Source organism: Miscanthus floridulus, unplaced genomic scaffold, assembly GCF_019320115.1.
Source record: "Miscanthus floridulus cultivar M001 unplaced genomic scaffold, ASM1932011v1 fs_772_2_3, whole genome shotgun sequence".
NCBI lineage: Eukaryota > Viridiplantae > Streptophyta > Magnoliopsida > Poales > Poaceae > Miscanthus > Miscanthus floridulus.
The window spans coordinates 30,594-43,808 of record NW_027097246.1 but is presented as its reverse complement, the minus strand read 5'-3'; positions in this window follow the sequence as shown (position 1 = coordinate 43,808).

Below are 13,215 nucleotides of genomic sequence, written 5' to 3'. Positions count from 1 at the left end.
GGAACAACAGGGGTTTGGTGTCCCAAGGTCTACAATCAATCCAAAATTACATTCAAGTCATGTTATGATTAATTCTAAACATCTTGGTATTTATTAATTAATAAACAAAGCATGGAATTAATTGGATCATTTATATTCATCAAAATAGAATCAATTTTTTTGTGAAGATAGGCCTAAGCATGCAAAACATACACAAAAATTTTTATGATTAAAAGATATTTATTTTAGCCTATAAAAATCATGAAAGTTGCATTTATTAATTAAAAGAGGTAATTTTAAAGCATTAAAAACTATTGATTTTCACCATTTCATAATTTTCCTAGATAGATCACATCATGAAGAGGATACCCAAAAAAATTCATGATTTTATCATACTTCTATAATTTTCTATGAATTTAACAAGAAACTGCATAAATTAACATTTCTAAAATTACTAAACCGAAGGAAATCATTTTTCACCTAGGCCCTCGCTAGCCACCGTGACTGACAGAGGGGGGCCCTGGGTCCATGGCACAGTGTCGCCATGCTAACCACGACTACCCTGGCTTTGACCGGTGGGTTCTCGTCGGTGGCGACGCGGACTACCCCGGCTTGCTCCTCTCTCTATTCCGCACCACCCCCAAGCCCTAGGCGAGCAGCTAAAGCACCACGATGAGCACAATGATGACCATGGTGGACCAGCGATGCTCCGGCATGGCGAGCAACACCGACGGTGAGGCCTCCGACCACGGGATAGCACCAACAGCTTTCCTCCGACCTAACGAACCTAGGCATGGTGGTGGTTGAAGGGATTACGGCTTCGCACGAGCACGACATCGGCCATGGCGACCACAGTGGCGCGGCGAGCGACGCGTTGGTCACTAATGACCAGTAGAGGTAAAATTGAGGGGTTAGATAACAACATGAGCTCACCACGATCACGCTAGATGTGATGAGTGAAGCATGGAAGAAGTAGAGACGGCTATCATCGTCGATGGCGGTCACGGTGACGTGAACCCAGCAGTGAGCACAGGTCCTGAGGTGACCTAAGTAGGAACAGATTAAGGGTCAAATCGGTGAGCATCACGGCATAACAAGGAAACAAGAACAACAAGTGAGGGAGCAAGAGCGGCTCTAGTGAAGCCTGGCCATGTTGAGGTGCGTACGGTGGCGATGGCGAGTCGCCGTGGTGAGAATGGCATGCGCGGCTGCTCTTGGTGAAGATAGTCGATGCGAGCGAGCTAGGAGGGTACGCGTGGACTAGGCAAGGCTGTAGGCATCAGCAATTGAGCGATGGCACGGTGAGTATGACGAATTCGACCGATGGCGAGAGATGACCGGCGGTGGAGCAGGAAGGGAAAGAAAGGAAAGACGATGGCCGGCTCGGCTTAAGACGACGTGGCGATGTTTCTAGGCACGACACCAGCTGGTTGCTGTTGCCACCGTGAGCAGGTTCATGGTCGCGCGAGAATGAATGGTGCGAGGGCGGCGGGCGGTTGGCGGTGAGCAGGCAGGCACTAGTGAGCACTGTTCATGCCTGACAGAGCTTCTTCTTCATCTCTTTTCTCCTGAGTCAAACTCCAACAACAAAATTTGTTCCTCTTGCTGAGATCTACAACTTTGTTTTAAAGCTCAAACTCAGATTCTAACTGGATTGAGATATCAGGAGAGAAAAGCAGAGGAACTTTGAAATTGTTCTTCTAAAACTTCAGTAGGGGTTTTGGGAATTGGTTTTGTTTAGCTAAACTGGTGATCAATTAGTAAGCAAACATTACAACCAATAGCATGATCTCAAAGTACAAACTTCATACTTTGAAATGATACAAATGTTTGCAACAAGTTTATTTGTAAAATTCATTTTAATAAATTCCCCAAAAATGAATCCAAAAACTATTTTTCAAGACAGACAAAAATTCTAAGTATTGGATTTCAATTTCTGAATTCAATTTTGAAGCACAAATTTTAATGGTTTGAACTTGAATTTATCCCCAACATTTGCCACTAGCGTAAAGTACACATCTTACTTTTCAAAAAAAAATTGGGCATATTTTCAAGTATTTTTGTGAAATTCAAAAATACAAGGTCACAAAGTACCTTAAAAGAGATCTTTGGTTTGAACTCAATACATCACACATGCATTGCATTGCTAGCAATTTAACATTGATTTTAGTGGATGCAAAGCTTAGTTGACTACCATGGATGCTTAACATGCATGATGATGACATGCTCAAGTTTCAGTGATGCTTAACACTAGGGGTGTTACAGAGGGCGTACCCGGCGTATGAGTTTCGAGGAGATACTGACGGGACCCGAGATGTGCCTGAGGAGATTGCCCGAGATGAAGTAATGCAGTGGATCGGGATGTTGTTCAATCTCATGGGTCGGTTGTCCATCAAAGACCAGCAGCGGGCCTTTAGAGTTGAAAATCTCCCCCCAGCGGTGAGAACTTTTTTCTGCGGTGTTTTACTTGATTGTCCTTGCTTTGCAATGTATTCATTTGTTTACTTTTCAGCAATCCCATTAGAGGAGTGGCCAAGGGCTGTGAACGCCTGGCCAAGCAGTCCTCAGCGTCAGCCGAGCACTAAAGCGGACAAGGGGGGCTTTGAGAGCCAAGAAGCTGGAGGTAATGTCACGCGGATGGAGTATGTCTGTGAAAAGCTCCACGGAAATCAACCGGTTGATGAGGAGCCATCCATGAAGCGGAGAAAAATAGCTAGGCCCTCTCGAGGTGAGAAGGTCCTAGTGAACATTGGGGCGCCAAATCAGCCCTGGAGGCGGTAGAAGGTTCTGTTGGACACTTCTTTTGAAGATGAGCCAGTGGCTCCAACACCTCCAAGCGCGGCAAGGCCTCCACCGATAGTCCTAGCCGGGGTGTAGACGTGGGAGAGGCGGCAAGCTCAGGAGGCAGAAGCAACAATCCCTAGGAGCACTTAGGGGACCACGACGGCTGCGACTGGGCCGGTGGGTGAGTACCCGAGCAATCATGAGAAATTCCAACCACGACCCCTGAGCCTACCCGAATGGTGATGCCAGCAGTGGTAGAGATGAGAAGCCCAAAGACGACAGACGTGCCAGGCACCTCTGGCACGGGTCAGGGGGGCTCAGGAAGGACATGTCGGTTCAGGACCGCTTAGCGAGAGTCTCAATTGTAAGTTCCTTCGTTGTGTGCAGTATTCCATCAGTACATAGCCTTGATTTTGACAAGCTCTTTCTTTGTGGGAGTGCAGAAATGACTGAAGACTTGCAGCCATCGGCTACTAATGATGGAGGGCATGTGGAGGAGATAAAAACTCCCCGTGTCAATCAGGAACAAGGGAGGGCAGATCCAGTTTCCCCAGCCGTGGAGCAGCCGACAGCCACGGAACCAGCCGCCCCTGTAATGGAGGAGCCACCGGTTACCGGACCGACCTCGCCTGGCGGTGGGGCGCATGAGGAGGGTGACCCAGGCGATGAGGGGTTGTGGAGTGCAGTGGTGACTGTCACAGAACCGTCCAATTTATAAGAGCACAAGTACAATAGCAATCACCGAAGTGATCAAACCATCGTACTTGAGCCCATATAAACCCGGTAGTCCAACGAAATCGCGAGAGATCTCAAACAACCAACATACAAACCAAGATCGTAGAGATTCAACACAACCAGTCACATGTTACATCATAGTTCACAAATATGTCTCATACATCAGAGTTCGAATAATTATTACAAACCAAGTTTGAAAGTAGCGGAAGCAAGTAGTTTAACATAAACATCACACGTAGTTTAATACAAAGCCAGTGTCATAGTCATCTCCAACCAAAAGCACAAAGGTGAGATGAAATACAGAATGACCATTGCCCATGGTCCTAGTCCTCATCCATAGTAGGAGCAAGATAGTTCTTGCAGTAGCCATGAAACATAATGTTATCTGCAACAATGGGAATAAAACCCTGAGTACGAGAAGGTACTCAGCGAGACTTACCCGTCCAACTAATATACTAAGACACCAAGGAGTATGCAAGGCTTTATAAGTAGAGCTGGTAGACATTATTTGCAGAAAAAGCATAAGTTATCCAACATCTCTTTAATTGGAAATCACCAGTTATTAATCCTGTCTCATACTAGATTAGCAACTATCCTATGCCAAACATGTTGATACCATTAATTCATCACAATAATAACCATATCCAGTTGAGTTCTTGCATAATCTCATAACCATCATTTTCACCCTTTCCATAACTTACTACGATGAAAGGAACTCAAGTCAAGTTCTCACTATCTGGGAGAGACGGCGATTCGAATCAATTCCTACCCAGCTGGGGAAATATTCCTAACACACACCCAGGCATACCTCGCGAAGGTAGCCTTAGATCACCTTTGGTACAAATCAGGAACCAAATTTGCGGGTACAACCAGCGCCACACAATCAGAGAACCACTCTGCCAAGGGTGATCGGGACTCTAACCCGCCTTTGGGCTTACGCCAATGGCTCTCCGCACATCCATACTACCATCCAGAGTGCGCACTTGAACTGCTCGTGGTCCCGGCCTGAGATGAGCTACTCGGCTTCGCGGTCGGAACGACTTATCCAACCAACTATGTGAGAGGCTGCGTTCAACATGACAAGATGACCTCCAACGTCCAGTCCTTAAATGACACAGGTGGAGTCACTACAGTACCACATATAAGACTCCACCCGGTCTCCATTTATTCAACAATACCAGGTTATGTTCCACGATAGCACAATATAGCCAACCGTGATTAAGTTATCACCTATAGCTCGCAGGTGACAGGGAATCACCCGACTTCTACCAGTCTAAGCAGAGCTAAGCATGATAAACGTTCCTAGACTTAAATAGGATTCATGGTAGATATATCTGGTCAAGGAATGGTAGTATGCAGCAAGTGTTTACAAACAACTCCTGTCACGTAATGCAGCAATATGAATAACTTTAAGTGACATTAATAAAATAGGGAGACTTATAATGCTCTAGGGCTTGCCTTTCACAAACGTCGAAGGCTGGTGATCGGGGCACTCGGGAAGGTGATCGGCTTCAGGCTCTCCTTCTCCGGAAACCTCCAGGTGCTGAACTTCCTGATTCTCCTCCTGTGGCTCGGCGTCGAGTTCCACAAGTGCGATCCCCTCGGTTGCACCTATTGCATGCATATGCATAAATAAGTACCATGAATGCATAAGATGGATCACGGAGGATGTGATAACAGGAGGTACATGCTATGACAATGATGTTAAGTAGAAAAATGATAACAATGCTAACCCCCTACTAATTGAGTAGGTGCATATCTCTTCTCAATCTACTTACCAATTTCACACAATGCCATGTCTAAACTACATACGGTAGTTACATGTTTACATCATAACTGAAGTTATACTTATCCAAATGCTTTGATGTTAGACTTTCTGGAAAGCGTATAAAATTGCCTACAACTCTTATTTAATCACCAAAAGCCGAATCACAATCTATCATAGACAAAATAGTAAATCTATGCCTTGCTGTCCAGAATTACATAACGTGAGAAAATAATTATTAACTGATGTTTCAAACATATAATTGGACAAAACCAACTTTACTAACTCATCACACATATCAAAATAATACCATAAAGTAGGGTGTTCACCATCAAATCATTTCTTTTAATGCTTTTCTTAATTTATTTAATTAATTAGGGGAAATGGTAAACATACATGAGAACTCCACCATTAAATCTACAAAAATTACAGTAGGTACTACATGCTCTAAGTAGACTACCATAAAAATTTCACACCATTTGAGTAAGTATAACAGCCTACATAAAAATGATAAGGCATAATGGCTTAAAATGAAATAATTAGGAAACCTTAGTGAAAAGTGTCAAGCAACAGATTTCATATTTTTCCTAGCATCCATAAGGTACTAGGATACTCCCCACAAAATTTCATGGTCACTGGATTCCTAGATAATTTATAAAAATTCACACAAGTATCAATCAGTGATAAAAGAAAAATATATAACTCAAAAACTACACATGCAATGACTCTCAAATTTTAACCAAAGCTTCTACTAAGCAGTACTAGCTTACCCACAAAATTTCACAATTTTTGGATCACAGAAACTCAAGTTATGATTTAAACAAGTTTGCATGCATTCAAAAACACATTTAAAGTTCCTATTTAATTCATCCAAAATTTCTACATCATGTGCTCATATAATATTTTTCTTAAATACTAGACTTCTCTGTGAGTCTAACAAAATTTAAAGCACCAAATTTGGATCTACACATTTGTAGTTACAAAATTCACAAAATAGCAACAAATCTGCACTTTTGAACTATCCTATTGCTCAACGGTCACTGGCAAGCGGGGCCCCCGGGTCAGACGACCCCACCGGTCAGCGACAGGAAACAGTGGAGGTGGCTTGCGATGGCGCGGCAGACGGCGTAGCTCACCGGCGGTGACTCCTCCGGCGAAACCGACGGCACCGGTGTGACTACCTCGACGAACCGCATCTAACCATGTCCTACACGCAACCTCTACCGAGCTCGAGCAAGGACGGCGGCGGGCATGGCGAACGGTAGCGGGGACTGACTGTGCTCCGGCGAGGTCCGGCCCTAGGAGGCGTGGCTAAGCTCGGTATGAGCTTCAGGGGGTCGCAAGGAAGCTAAGGCGCACGCTATCGAGGCAATGGGTGGTCGGGGATGAGCCGGCCAAGGTGACGGGGTGCGGCGGTGAAACGCCGGTGAGGAATGCGCTCGGCACAATGGCTTACCAGGCGCTACCAGTGAGCAAACGAGGGCGCGAGGTGACGGTGGAAGCACAATGGAGATCCTGTGGTGGTGTTAGCGTGGCAAGGCGCGAGCTCGTGCCGTCAATGGCGACGGCGGAGCTGCTGTGCTGCTGCTGGGAGTGCTGCGGCGCTTCGGACGAGCGAAGGATGAATGAGAGTGAATGGGAGGGTAGAGGAGCACGGCTTTTGCAGTGGACAGCGGCAGCGGTGCCAGGATGGCCACAGTGCATGGCTCGCGCGGTCAGGCATCCGGCGACGCGCGGCGCCACGTGGCCAACGAGCTCTGAACCGGCAGTGCACTGTAGCAGTCTGAATTTTTCGTTTCAGTTACCAAATGAACCGATTGACAGCGCTATTTTGACAGTGATTAACTCCTAAACCATGGCGTACTAGTGGAAGCAATAAACATGAAAGTCATAGAGCTACCTTCCATCTACAACTTCTATTCAAGGATCAAAGTCTAATTCACAAAGGATTACAAGTTATAACAAGCCAAAGTCGAGTTCATGAAACTGAAATCCAGTATTACACTTAGAAAAATTTTCAATTGTTGAAACAGCTTTCAATCCTGACTTGTGGCCCATTTTTGAACATATTGTGCACATTTTCATGACTTGGCTTCTAAACAAAATTTGTTCCTTATCAAATTTGCTACAACTTTGTTTTAGGTTGCTCAGACATGCAAACATCCTAAGCTACACTTTTTAAACAGTCAAACCAAAGTGTTAAGGGGTCAAAATGGGTCAAACCATGACTTGGGAACCTAATTAGTCAAAGTGATCAACATGAACAATGTCCCAAATGACATTCTAAATGTAACTAAGTTACTTAAAAGAATTTTTTAGCCACACCAAACACTGGTCACACAAGAATCAAGCAAGGTATGTACTGAAACAATGAAAAACACATGAAATATTACAAATGTTTCATAGGCCTGTTTCACATGTTTCATGATCTTGTTGCATAGCTAACTAACCATGTTTCACTAAAGTGAGTAGCACATGTTGCACTTAAGTGTTGCACACTTTTCATTTTATAAAGGAAACAACACACATGAAACATAACGATACGTTGCAATGTTTCAAAAACATGTTTCATATGATATAAGCTTGTGAATGAATGAATGATGCTCATGTTCATGAATGCTCCATGATGATTGTGATCATGAAATGTCAAGGTTAAGTGCATGCCTAACACCGAGGGTGTTACAGTGACATCGTCTAATTCTGCCAGAGTAGGAGCAAGGGCCGCAGGGGATGCGCCGAGGAGTGCAGCGTATGATCTGCCCATGGCTGCTGAGCAGGCGATGGCGACGGTGGCATCAACGGCAGAGATATGGCTTGGATGACCCATCTAAGCACAACTATGACCAAGGAGGGCACCTCTACAGGTGGCCACTGTGGAGGTTGAAGGTATTACATGGGAGCCTACTCCACCCCCTAGCTCCTCCACACAGTTATCCAGCGCGGTGAGGAGTTTGAAATACTGGAAGAGGGGGAGGTGAGTGTAGAAACTAAGAGGTTGAGGACCGACCTGACAACAATGATGGGTTGTATTGAGGTAAGGTTGGATACATCCTTTGCTGTGTCTTTTGGAGATCGTAGTCTTTTGATCCTTTGCTCTTTGCAGAATGTCATGAAGGTGTCCGAGCAGCGCCAGCGGCAGCTAGAGGAGATGGCCCTAGTGCTGGAAGAAAACAAAAGTCTACAGGTGATGGTAAATGACCTCTAGGCGCACCTGCTCTAGGAGCACCACCACAGGGAGGATTTGGAGGTGAAAGTGTTGGTGTTGGAAAAGGACAAGTAGTTGCTAGAAGCGAAAAACTATTTGCTGAGTGAACTGCTCGACCGTAGTAGTGACCAGCAGAAAGGTATGACTCTTGGTCTTGTTTTGCTAGTGTTCAGCATTTCGAGATATCTCACTGTGACATACAGTACTGGAGATAGAGCTCGGACTTTCCTGGGAGGTCATTGACTAGCTAATTGAGGCGAAGGAGAAGGCAGAGGAGAAGGCTGAGAAGGCCACTGAAGATCTTCAATGTGAGTGCCTCTCACGCGGTTATGACTTGTGCAGCGTTTTGGCACATGCTTAGCATACGACTGTGTTATTTGCAAAGTACCAGCACCAGGCGCAAGCGCATTTCAAGGTCTTTGGAGACCAAGTGAAGGCATGAGACGAGAAGCTTGAAGCGATTATGGCAGGAATCCAACTCGTGCTTGATTGCATTGGGCTTGAGCCACCCGCGGGGTCGTCTCAGCTGCTCGGTAGGTCATCGATCGTTGCTGAGTAGCCTAGTCAGACTTCAAGGAGCTCATGCATAGTGCTGCACATGGAGCCATCATCCACACCCTCACACAGCTACGGTCACACTACCCTTCAGTGGACCTCCAAAGGGTGGTGACCGGGCATGCACGAGGCATGAATGCAAACAAGATCACCAGGCTAGATGACAAGGCAGAGGAACCGGTGAAGATGTTGAACTATTCGGTGAAGGGGGAGCAGTGCTCCATAGATTAGACAAAACTCATGTTGAATCATTGTGTAATAATGCTTAACAACTTTTGTTGAACACTTGTTGTTACGATATGTTTGTGTTTATATTTGATATAAACCATCCGACCAGTAGTGTATAGCTAAGTCCCTAGCCCTAGCTAGCCTGTTAACCATAACGTAGGGCACAGGGCCATGTGCATGTGGAAAGAATAGGGTGTCGCTAAGGAACCGTTGCCGACCACCCATGATGCAGAGGGCGGACGCTCATGCACAAGCAGGGAGAAGTCGGAGACAGGGTCGTCTCTAGAGGTGTCCGAGCGTCAACGTGTCTGTTCGGGCATTTGCCTTAGACATAGTTGGTGTGTCATCTTTAAGATGTTGTACGCAGAAACATAATCGCTTAGCGAAAAAAGCACAAAGATCACAATATGGAGAAACATTTGAACAAAAACTTTATTGAATACTCGAATATGAAAGGTACATATCTTTGAAAGGAGACCCTTCAAGGGTAGAAACACCTAAGAAGATCAATGTGCCAAGAATTTGGGACATCTCTCTCATCCATGTCGCATAGCCTATAGGAACCTGGTTGGGTGAATGCCTTGACTATGAAGGGGCCCTCCCATGGTGAAGATAGCTTGTGCATTCCATCGGTCTTCTACTTCTTGTGGAGCACTAGGACTCCGACCATGAAGAATCGATTATTGACGTTGTGGTTGTAGTACCTTCACATGCTGTTAAGGTACTTTTCCGTTCGAACACACGAAACCAGGCGATCCTCTAGGCTATCTAACTCAACAAGCCGGGATTGGTTGGAGTTTTCTTCATTGTAGTTCTCCACTCTGGGTGCTCGGAAAGCCATGTCGGCTAGTAAAACGGCCTCACAGCCAAAAACCATGAAGTATGGAGAGAGTCAGTGTTGCAACTAGGCTAGGTCCTTAGTCCCCAGACCATAGCTAGCAATTCCTTGAGCCACTTGCCGGGGTGTCTCTGCTCATTCGTGTAGAGCCTCTTCTTCAACGCGTCGAGAATCATGTCGTTGGCGCGCTCAACGTGGCTATTAGCCCTGGGGTGCGCTACCAAGACATACTTAACTGAGATGCACCTTTTGTCATAGAAGTCCTAGAAATTGGCACTAGTGAACGTGGACCCCAGGTCGGTGATGATGCTATTCGGCAGGCCAAACCGGTGAATTATGTCGTTAAGCATTTCGGCCGCCTTCTTCGCTGTAGCTTGGACCACGGGTTTGTATTCAATCCACTTGGAGAATTTGTCGATGCAGACGTATACCCAACGGAAACCTCCCGGCGTGGGTTTGAAGGGCCCGATCATATCTAGCCCCCAGCATGCGAAGGGCCAAGATGCATGAATCGTTTGCAATGCCTGGGCCAGGACGTGGATTTGCTTAGCAAAAAACTGACAATTCTCACATCGGCGAATGAATGCCTCAGCATCAGCAATAGCTAAAGGCCAATAGAAACCAGCTTGGAAGGCTTTGCCAACCAGTGTTCTAGAGGCTGCGTGACTGCCATAAGTGCCAGCGTGGATCTCCTTGAGTATCTTCTTGCCCTCTTCCACGGAGACGCACTTCTAGAGTAGCTCTCCCTTAGCGTTCTTGCGATATAACTTTCCTTCAACTAGGACGCAATGCTTGCTATGGCGGGTGAGGCATTCTCTTTCTGTGTTGTCAGCCAGGATGTCTATAGTGGTGAGGTATTTGATGAAAGGTTCCCTCCAATCACTGCTCGGGCCAGGGACCGCTGTGACTAACGGATCGGCAGGTGGCTTTTCTTTAATGCCTTCTTGCCCCTGCTTGATGGATGGCATCATGAGGTCCTGGACAAACACTCCGGCTAGAACTTTGGCCCAGGTCGACCCCAACTTTGATAGCTCATCGATTGCTTGGTTGTCAGCCCAGACCACATGGTGGTACTCGATGCCGTAGAACATGTCTTCTAACTTTCTTATCACGGCGCAGTAAGCGTCCATCTTCTCATTGGTGCAATTCCAATCCTTGTTGAGCTAATTGATCATGAGTATGGAGTCGTCGTACACATAGAGGCATTTAACGCCAAGCTCAACATCTATATGGAGACCATGAAGTGCCACCTCGTATTCAGCGGTATTATTGGATGCTCAAAAGTGTAGGCAAAGGACATAGCAAAGCTTATCCCCCGATAGCGAGATGAAATATATGCCTGCCCTAGCACCGTCGAGGTTGAGAGATCCGTTGAAGTACATGGTCCAGTGCTCGGGGTGGTCGACCAAGACAGGAGTCTGCATATTCATCCACTCGACGATAAACTCAGCGAGCGCCAGCAACTTGATCGTGTGGCGAGGCCTAAAATCGATGGTATAGGTGCCGAGCTCGACCACCCATTTAATGATGCAGCCGCTGGCTTCCTTGTTGCGGAGGATGTCATCGAGTGGGTACTCAATGACTACCGCTATGTGGTAGGCATCAAAGTAGTGGCAGAGCTTTCAGGATGTGATTAGGATGACGTACAGCAGCTTCTGGACCTAGGGGTAGCTACTCTTAGACTCATTTAGGACCTTGCTGATGAAGTAGACTGGGCATTCGACTTTGTATGCATGTTCGGCCTCTTCTCATTCAACAACGATGGTGGTGCTGACTACCCGGTTGGTCGCTGCGATGTAGATTAGAAGGGTTTCATCCTTTTGCGGGGTGGTCATGATTGGAGGTGTAGTGAGGAACCGCTTGAGCTCGGCGAATGCCTTGTCAGCGTCCTTCGACTAGACAAATTTCTCTTGAGCCTTGAGCAGCTTGAAGAAGGGGAGTCCCTTTTCGCCTAGACAGGATATGAAACGGCTTAAAGCCGCCATGCATCCCGTTAGCTTCTGGACGTCCTTGACTCAGGTCGGTGGCTTCATGTTGGTCACCGCCGCTATCTTCTCTTGGTTGGCTTCGATGCCACGGCGACTAACGATGTTGCCTAGCAGGATATCGGATGGAACGCTGAAAATGCACTTAGTGGGATTCAGCTTCCATCGATATACTTTTAGGGCTTTGAAAACTTCGGTGAGGTCGACGATGAGGGTGTTAGCAGTCTTAGACTTAACCACCACATCATCGACGTAAGCCTTGACGTTCTTCCCGATCTGGTCTTTGAGGTAGCACTGGATGGCTATTTGATAAGTTGCACCCGCATTCTTAAGCTCAAAGGACATGGTCGTGTAGTAGTAGGCGCCAAAGGGCATAATGAATGACGTCTTGATCTGGTCTTCTTCCTTCAGCGCGCTCTGGTGATAACCAGAGTAGCAATCTAAAAAGCATAGGAGCTCACAACCAGGTGTGGAATCAATGACCTCGTCAATGCGAGGTAGGCCGAAGGGGTCTTTAAGGCAGTGTTTGTTGAGATCAGTGTAATCAACGCACATTCTCCATTCTTTATTCTTTTTTCTTACAAGGACCGGGTTGGCTAACTACTCTAGATGATACACCTCTTTAATAAAATTGGTGGCTAAGAGCTAGGTTATTTCTACCCTAATGGCCTCATTTTTGTCTTGCGTGAATCATCAAAGCTTCTACCTGATAGGCTTGGCAGTCGTTGAGACGTTTAAGGAGTGCTCGATCAGCTCCCGAGGCACGCCGGGCATATCCGCAAGTTTCCACGCGAACACATCGACATGCTCCCTTAGGAAGTTGATGAGTGCATCTTCCTATTTAGGTTTGAGGTTGGCCCCGATCCGAGCAGTCTTAGACTAGTCATCAGGGATGAGGGCCACTTCCTTCACCTCCTTGGACTTGGTTGATGCTCGAGCGGCCTCCATAGTTTGGATCTCTAGGTCCTCTGGAGAGATCTATTGTGAAGTCGCGATGCAGTCCTGCATGCGGATGGGGATGTCGGTAGCCTCAGCGAGCGCAAAGCTTCGTTCTCGTAGGAGTAGGCAACGTTGAGGTTGGCATGTAGGGAGAGGACCCCTGCTCCATCGGCATCTTTAGTACCAGGTACGTGTAGTGTGG